A 9,521-nucleotide genomic window follows, 5' to 3' on the forward strand; every position below is an offset into this window, starting at 1 on the left:
AGAAAGAACCTTCAGGCTCTTTACATTTCCAACGCTTATTCAACAATTGGCTATTGGCAATAGCTAGTTTTTTCGGTGTTAAATACCATCTATATATCATTTTATAACCATTTTCTCTGATACTAGTACATGTTGAAATTTTTAAAGTATTATTCCATAAATGTTCCCATGCCTCCATTGTAATCTCTTTATTACAGTTTATTGCCCTTTTAACCATTTGAACCTTAACCGTCTCATCTTCAGTATACCATTTTAACAACAATTTATATATTTTAGAAATTTTATTCCCTTCCCCCAATAAAAGTTCTTCTAACTCAGTATTTTTATCAAATTCGGATTTACCACCTCGGCTGGAACAATCCACATGGGTTTCTCTTCATTTATAAATTTCTTGTATTTCAGCCAGGTCGCAAATACATTTCATCTCAAATAATGATGTTGGAACATTGCATCCATTTTATGTTTATCATACCATAGATAAGCATGCCATCCAAAAAGCTTATTATGTCCTTACAATGTCAACAATTTATGATTAACTAATGACACCCAATCTCTCAACCATACTAAACATATTGCTTCATGGTACAGATGCAAGTTCGGTAACTGCAAGCCACCTCTTTCTTTAGCGTCACAAACTTCATTTTTACTCTTGGTTTCTTCGCTGCCCAAACAAATTCTGATATTTTCCTCTGCCATTTTTCAAACTGTTTTTTGTCTTTAACTATTGGTATTGTTTGCAACAAAAACATTATTCTAGGTAATACATTCATTTTGATTGTGGCAATCCGACCCATCCATGACAAATTCAATTTGTTCCATTTCAACATGTCTCTTTCTATCTGCGACCAGAGTTTTTCATAATTATACTAAACAAGTCAATATTCTTGGCTGTCAACTCTATTCCCAAATATTTTGTTTTCTGGACCACCTCACATTTTGTTACTTCCATCAGTTCTTCTTGTTTCTTCTTAGTCATATTTTTACTTACTATTTTTGATTTATTTTTATTTATGTAGAAGCCTGCCAAGTCTCCAGATTCTTTAATCTTGTCTAACAACCTTGGCAAGACTTGGATTGGTTCTTCCACTATAAACATTACATCATCAGCAAATGCTCTTAACTTATATGAGAAACCTTTTAATTTTATTCCTCTAATATTATCATCCTCCCTTATTTGTCTTAATAACACTTCTAATACCATAACAAATAATAATGGTGAGAGAGGGCATCCTTGTCTTGTTCCTTTTCTTATTTCAAATTTCTCCATCAGGTCGTCATTGACACATATTGCCGCTCTTTGATTTCTATAAATAGTCCTTACTGCCTCTATAAATTCTTTACCAAAGTCCATCTTTTCCATTGTTGCAAACATAAAGTCCCAGTTTAAGTTCTCAAAGGCCTTTTCTGCATCCGCAAAAAAAAAAAAGCCAACTTCTTTATCCGGACGTTTGTCATAATACTCAATGGTGTTTAAAACCACCCTCAAATTGTCCTTTAGCTGTCAGGCAAAAATCCCACCTAGTCCTCCCCAACAAAATCGATCAAGCAAATTTTAAGTCTATCTGCTAATATTCTTGCAAATATTTTATAATCGTTGTTAATTAAAGAAATTGGTCTGTAGCTTTTAACATCCGTTAATTCTTGTGACTCCTTTGGTATCAGAGCAATATTAGCTTTGTTCCACGTGTCTGGTAGCCCTTTTCCTTTCAATATGTCATTCATCACTTTTTGTAGAACTGGCACGAGGTCTTCCTTCATTGCTTTATAAAATTTAGCTGATATTCCATCTGGACCGGGTGTCTTCCCAATCTTCGCTGCATCTATGGCTTGATTAATTTCTTCCTCTGTTATTGGTGCATTTAATTTCTCTTTCATATTGGTTGGAATAGTTGGTAAATTTGCTTTCTGCATATAATTGTCTATATTCCTTAAATCTGTTGTCTTTCTTTGAAATAACTTTGCATAATACTTATAGAAGGCTCTTTTAATTAGTTGCTGTTCTTTTAATTCTTTTCCATATTCTATTATTATGCTGATTATTTTCTCTTCTCTTTTTTTCTTCAATTGCCAGGCTAGATATTTTCCTGGTTTATTTGCTCCTTCAAATGATTTTTGCTGTAATGTCTTCAATCTCCATTCTAATTCTTTATTTCCAATAGCTCTTATCTGTTCCTGCAAAAAATTTATTTCTTGCACTATTGAGTTTTTATCTTGTTTCCTCTTTAATTCTTGCTCTTTTTTAGATAATTTCTGTTGTATCTCTTGGCATTTTTCCTCTTTCTTTTTTCTATCTCTGTTATTTAGAGTGATCAAAATTCCTCTTATCACTGCTTTATATGCATCCCACACCATCTGGGTTGAAACTTCTTGGTCAATGTTAGTTTGAAAAAAAAAATTGGTTTCTCGTTGCATATAATCCATATTTTCTTGATTCTGCAGAAGGTCTTCATTTATTCTCCATCATAATTTTTTCTGTCCCATCATAGCTTTCCATAACACTGGGTTATGGTCCGAGCTCACTCTTGGCATTATTTTTATTTTTTTGTCCGTAAAGCTAATTCTTTAGTTGTCCAAATCATGTTAATTCTTGAAAATGATTGATGTCTTGCAGAATAATATGTATAATCTTTACATTTTGGATTTTCATTTCTCCAAATATCCTCCAGTTTTTCTTGTTCCATCAATTCAAAAAATGATTTCGGTAATTTCCCTGATTTCTGTTTGCCCCCTTTTAACTTTCTATCCATTTGCAAATCCACGACCCCATTGAAGTCCCCTGCTATTACAATTTGTTCATATGAGTCATTGTCTAATTTTTCTGTTATTTCCTGTTATTTTCCTTACACTACAAGCCTATCTGAGTAAAAATGTCCTCTTGAATAAGTCAGTTTTGCATAGTTTGTGGAAAGCCAGGAAATGGAAGCTTTCCTAACCTCTTCAAGTAGGCCTTTCCATAAGGTGGGAGCCACCACAGAGAATGTATGTGCACAGGTTGATTTTGTCCATGTGCGAGGGGGCACCCACAGAAGGCTCTGTTCAGACAAGCGAAGCCGCCATGGTGGAATATTGGGAGAGGCGCAGATATGCTGGACCAAGGCCATGAAGTGTTTTGTATGTGTTAGCCAATACCTTGAAATGAGCCCAGTATCTGATAGGTAGAAGTGACTGTAGAATGGGACTAATATTTATTCTTCTCCTAACTCCCAATAATAACAGATCTGCAGCATTCTGTACCAACTGGTACACTGAAGTGCTTCACCTGATCAGCAGGATACATATGTTTATATAGTCATTCTATATGATTGTACACCCAGTTCTCTTGAGAATTACTTTTCCGCTAATTAAAAATTTTAGCTGAAATGCTTTTGGTGGCTGTTGTACAATATAATATGCAGTTATCTTAACAGATTAGGGAGGTTTTATTAATGTATTTCATATATTCTGTGGTATTTCTAGCGGCATTTATTAAATTTATATTCTCCCTCACTGGTTCATTATTCGTTTTTCTCAACCTTTATGTTGTGTGCATGTTACGTGATGTCAAGTCACTTCCAACTTACAGTGACCCTATGATACTAATGACCTCAAAAACATACTTGACCAATATTTATTTCATACATTTTTTATCCCACCCTTTCTCCAAGGAACTCAAGGTGGTACACATGGCTCTCCTCTCCTTCACTGCAACACATTCTGTGCTCACATACAATTGCAGAACGCACATACTGCTTACAAAGATTTCATTTTTATCCAGTCTATGCTTTCTTATTTATCAGTCTACTTTCACTCCCATCTCAGTATTTCCAATATGTGATTCTTTTTATGCTTACACTTCACTATAAGGATCTACCAGAATAACATATCTTCCATAGTAATGGAAGAAGCATAGTAATGGAAGAAGCAAGAGAACACTAAGGAAAAGTTTTCCCAACTTATGGGCTGATATTAGCACAAAACCATCAGGACTGAGCAGCCCTGGGTTCGCTTGTAATACAGCCTCACCGCTAGTCATTGGCTGAACATGAGCAAGAATTCTTACCAGCAGGGCTTTATTTCAGCAGGAACTTGGTGGAACGGAGTTCTAGAACCTCTTGAAAATGGTCACATGGCCAGTGGCCCCACCCCCTGATCTCCAGACAGAGGGGAGTTGAGATTGCCCTCCACGCTGCAGCAAAGTGTCTTTGCCTCCACAGGTATCACTATACAGAGCATCAGGCACTCTCTCACATGAGCTCTGTCTGGGGGAAGCCAAGTTTGACATGGAGGGGCAGTACAGAAGTAAGTTCTCCAGATAGGAAAGGGCAGGTTCTGTTTCTGCCCTCCAACAGTATCCTAGTTTTCCAAGAAAGCTATATCTCAAAACCATGAACCTGCCAGGTCACTGAAGGCTGCAAACTTTGTATGAGAATCAATCCTCTCCTGTAATTTCTAGTTCAAGGGCTTTTGATATCGGGTCACCGTATCACTTGTCTTGCATTGATTTTAGCAAATATAACAAAGAAAGAAGCCCAGTAAACATTCCTCTTGTCCATGTGGCTCCTCTTTATTACAGACTAACAAGTGACTTAAGAGTAATCTCCCACAATTGAGTCATATTTGGTATGGAGTAAAATTACAGCTAAAACCTGCATAGTTCCCACTTCTACTTAGTTAATTTTGGCAGGTTTTATGGATTAGATTTAAATTTCTATCCAGATCCTATAATTGTTACAAAAAACCAGCTTGAAATGGTGCAGAAAAACTTCTGAGGAAGTGATGCACTGAATCACAACAGGGGAATGCAGGTAAACCCTGCCCCCTCTCTTTACTAGCATAGAGTTGTTCCATTTTGCCCCCTGTCTGCACATGGTTCTGCCAGTTCTTGTGTTTGGCTGCTTCATGCACTAAATACAACTCTGCAGAAAAAAAGTTACTGACAGTTCCATCATGCAAAACTTCCGCTTGCTGAGAATACATAAAGCAACACAGATTAACTTCAAGAAGTTCTTGCCAAAGACCACCATGACACCAAAGAAGACTTACTGGCAGTTCTGAGCAGAGTTAACATGCAGTTCAATGGACTTAGGAGAATCTCATTTTTTATAGGCAGAGAAAGCTTGCACAGCAAGACTCACCAGTTTTGTATCTTTTAAGGAATTCTAAAGGAAACTCTTTTATGAAATCACCAACAATATCACCAGCACTTTCTGCAGCTGCTTTTCCTCAGAAGTGTATCAACACATAAGCAAAACTGCAAAGGATGGTGGCATTTAGCCAACTAACTGATACTTCTCTAGAACAGCTTCTCTGTGATACATTTCTAGGAAACTAAAACTTCTTGTACTTCAGGATGCAGCTCATCCTGAGGGGGAAAGAAATCAGCTGCAATTGCCACCAGAAATGAGAATATATCAACTTGTTTAATAAAGCACTTTCATAAGAATCATTAATACAAGCATAATACAAATTCACATCATCTGAGGATCCACATCCATCATAACCCAATTCAAATATATAATTTTTGTTGTGCTGTGCAAGATTCTAATATAATAAAGGTAACTGCTGACGGGTTGCCAGCAGGAACTCCCGTTCCGGAATCCCTTTATCAAAGCAGTTACTTAAACAGTTTTGATGGATGACATTTCAATAAATATAGTAGCAGTTCAATACATTTTTCCAAAAGTTAAAGTGCAAAGTGGCAATCTGCTCAATGGCGTCAGGCTGACAGGAGTTCCTGCTGGCAACCCGTCAGCAGTTACCTTTATTATATTAGAATCTTGCACAGCACAACAAAAATTATATATTTGAATTGGGTTATGATGGATGTGGATCCTCAGATGATGTGAATTTGTATTATGCTTGTATTAATGATTCTTATGAAAGTGCTTTATTAAACAAGTTGATATATTCATATAATCTAGTTAGTAGGGTGCGGTTTATACAGTTTGTTTGCTGATTCATCCCGCACCTCTCTCCTGTGTTAATTTTGAGACCAGAAATGAGAAAGCAGATTGTAAAAAGCTTTCCCACACATCAAAAATTTTATTTTTTTATCTCTGGCCTATAAAGGCCTTTTTACAATCAAACATGAGGTAAGCCAAGTTTAATTAACTGGATCTTCTCTTAGGAGACGGGTCCTAACATTATAGCTAATGAGATCATCCAAAAAGCCCCAGTTAGAAGAAATACATTCCACATGGAAGAACTCCACCACTGGCCATGCTAAATATATTTCTTTGAATTGGTGCTATCATATATCTAATTCTGAAGTGGCTCCAACCTGTGCAGATCCTTAAATCTGAGAATTGGGACCACATCAGAACAGAACGGGTGTTTCTGTAAACCTGGAGGCCCTCTCCCAGCTTGCAGAAAATAAAATAAAAGACAAAAACATGGCAGTTTTAAAAACCCTGCCCCAAAAACCTGTTTCTGCACATGCACAGAAAATGCATTCACCTTTCTCTTCATTGCCCAATGCCATCCAGGCCAGGCCTAGGCAGTGCTGCCAGGACACTCGGTAAGAAACACGCAGGGGAGGAGAAGGGAAAGGGAAGAGTCTTTGGGAGGAGGGCAAAAGAGAAGTGTGCTCGGAAGGAAGGGAGGTCCAAAGGGAAAGGGTGTTAGTGAAGGGGGACAGAATCCCCCCCTGATTCCCCACCCCCACCCCGGCTTGTTTCTTCTAATTATTTTTTATGTAATAAAGACCTGTTTTTCTTTTAAAAAAAAATCTTTTGTTAAATCTTGGAGTTTGGTCCTCTCTTTAGGGATTCAAAGAATATGCATGTCTCAGGTTTGGCCAAGCTCGAGTCCCTCACCACAGAAATGTCAACATCCTTAACCTGACTCTTTTTTTTTTAAAGCAGCACACATTCCAGTTTCATGCTACATAATTGTATCTCATATTTGTAACAGGAAAGAGCCTGGATGTCTGTCGACAATTAGTCCAAAGAAAGAAAGAAAAGAAAGAAAAAAGAGCAGACATTCTAGCAGTGTATTGTATTATTTATAGTCCATTTTTCTGAGACTGAAGGCAGATTACACAATGTAGGTCAATGGAATCAACAGGATGGGACATCCAGTGCATGTTTAATCACAGTGCATGTGATTAAACAACCAAGCTAGGATCTGGGAGACCCAGGTTCAAATCTCCACTCAACCACAGAAGCTTTGCTGGATGATTTTGGACATTGTCACACACTTCCAGCCTAACCTACCGCACAGAAAATGTGTGTAGAGGAAGGCAGTTGATTTGAACTAATAATACAGGAGCTGCAAAAACCAAAACAGAGAATCAAAGAACCCCTCCCCCCACACATACACCACCCTTTAAGTCATCTACATGGCCTCGCTTGATCCAGATAAAATCAAGGAAATTTTCATCGGCTTAGGACGAAAAGGAGAACTTGGAGTGAGTACCTTTGACTTCCAGCTCCAATAAGAGCCAACATCCCTGCGTCAAGACAAACGGCGAGTGGGCATTTCCTCACTCAATCCTCGCATTTCCTCGCTCAATCTTCCCAGGGAGAGTAAAGGGACTACCCGGGGATGAGGGCAGGCCTTTCTCGCTTGCTTCTGAACAGCACCGAGAAGGGAAAGTCACGCCTCTCTTGGATCCCGTTTCACTCCGAGGCCTTTTGGGTTGGTCCTAATAAAAGATACACGCGGATTTTGCCTTTTTCCAAAAGAAAGGAAAAAGAGGAGTGAGTGAGAAGGGAGGATGGCGTGTAATTGGGACAAGTTTTATTCCCTTGTTTTAAATATGGGACAAAGGAGAAAAAGCACCGAGATAGGCGATTACCGTCCGCATGACTGACTTCACTTCCACGAAAGAGCCAACGGGCTCTGGCGAAGCGTGGCGAAGTTTGAAGGCAGGAAAGAACTGGATCCGGTTTTCCGTCCCTTCCTCGGCAGCAAGGACAACCCGGACAAAGGCATCACCCCCTCCCCGTCGCCGCCCAGACCGATTTCTCGTTTCTACTCCGCGAAGCCTCTTCAAGCAGATCGGGGCTCTTGCTTGCAACTTTTCTTTCGGCGGAACGCAGCCGCTCCAAGGCAGCCTCCTTTCTACACGCTCTTCTCCCTTCCCCATTCACAAGTCATCCAGAGCACTCTTAAAACAAGCGTTATACCGTTCTAAGTGCTAGAAGGGAGTAACGCTAAGGATTGCGCCGCGAAACCCAACTCGGCTTAGGGCTGAGCATTCCACCGTGTCCAGGTTTTCGCTCCAATGGAACGGGCTCCGGTCGAGGAGAGCTGAAGGCTTAAGGGCGTCACGAGACACACACACACACCCAGCAAAAGACTAAGCACGACCATCCCGGCACAAAACGCCTCCAGAGCACCAGCCTCTCGCTTTGCCCCCCACACCTGCAGCGCCACCTACCGAAGGCAGCTCGAACCCCTGGCCTTAAGCGCAGAGGGCAAGGACGCCCCTTTGGCCCGGCCAGCCGGCCTGGGAAGGGCTCTAGCGGGTACGCGAACCCCAGGCAATGTCCAGGCGTAGGCGGGGCAGCTACCCGCGGCCTCCGTGTCCCTTACCGTGCCCGCTGGGCTGCTGGTCTTTGGTGAACCTCCAGCGCGCCTGCAGCCGCTTGTGCTGCTGCTGCGCTGGGGCTTTCCCTCCCCGTGCGCTCAGCTTCTGGCGGCAGCGGCCTTTTCCGCCCCTCTCCTTGGTCCTCCCGCGGCTCAGTCTGGTCTGCAAGGGAAGAAAGCGGCGCGTGGGGGGGGGGGGAAGAGGTGGGCTTTTCCGAGGCCGCCGGAGCCGAGTGGCCAGAGAGGCTGTGGGAGTTCGCAAAGCGGGAGGCCCCGCCTGTTGCCGCCGGCGCCTTCACAGTAGGTAAGAGGGAATCCCTCCAGCAAGCGACGAACACCCCCTCCCCTTCGGCGCGGGGCAGGCTTTTTACATGTTCACCTACGGGGAAGCCAAAGAAAAAAAACCTTCCAAGACTTCCAGCAGTGGATGTTCCTGGCCGGGCGCTCTGAGTTCCCTTCTCAGTCTTCTGATGCTACTTAACCCCAGCAAAGGGCAGATTTCGGCGCTGGGGATGCATTTTGATGCAGGTGAGAATCCTCCCCTCCTTTGCTTTCCAGCGGGGGAAGTACGGCACTAAGGCGGAGAGCGGCGCCTGCAAACTCGGGGTAAGAGGCTCGTGCGAAGCGCTTGGTCTTTCGAGGCGTGTTGGCGCGTTCCGCTTTCTTGAGCGGCTTAATGAACGAGGGTTCAGCGGAAAGGAAAGTCCCTTGAGAATCTGTTGACTGGACAGAACTGTTGGCGCGCGGGCAGGCGAACGCTTTTTATGCAAAATCAAAAAGAGTCCAGTAGCACCTTTAAGACTAACCAATTTTATTTTAGCATAAGCTTTCGAGAATCAAGTTCTCTTCGTCAGATGCTGCCGCGACTGGATCCGAGCAAGCGGTGGCGAGACAGGACCGAGCGGCGAGCGAGGAGCTGCTTCAGAGGAGGCGATTAAATCATCCTTCGGCACCCCGGCCCTGCCCTCCGCTCCTCACACAGCCGCAGGCTAATAATCTGGCCCTTCAGT

The 9,521-nt window shown here is 41.9% G+C and overlaps 1 protein-coding gene across 3 annotated transcripts in view; it reads right to left on the reverse strand.

Moving 5' to 3' along the window:
* The window catches only part of ST3GAL6 (ST3 beta-galactoside alpha-2,3-sialyltransferase 6), an 87,053-nt gene extending 78,369 nt beyond the window's left edge, over window positions 1-8,684 (reverse strand). For 2 of the 3 annotated variants that reach the window (XR_008596717.1, XM_054974886.1), the window contains exon 1: window positions 8,518-8,684. The gene's annotated coding sequence lies outside the window, so the exon portion shown is untranslated. Of the gene's footprint in view, window positions 1-7,395; window positions 7,485-8,517 lie in introns of those variants that run through there. The other variant, XM_054974887.1, reaches the window with a different exon arrangement.
* Window positions 8,685-9,521: the final 837 nt, after the last annotated feature.

This window comes from Eublepharis macularius, chromosome 3, assembly GCF_028583425.1.
Source record: "Eublepharis macularius isolate TG4126 chromosome 3, MPM_Emac_v1.0, whole genome shotgun sequence".
Classification (NCBI taxonomy): domain Eukaryota; kingdom Metazoa; phylum Chordata; class Lepidosauria; order Squamata; family Eublepharidae; genus Eublepharis; species Eublepharis macularius.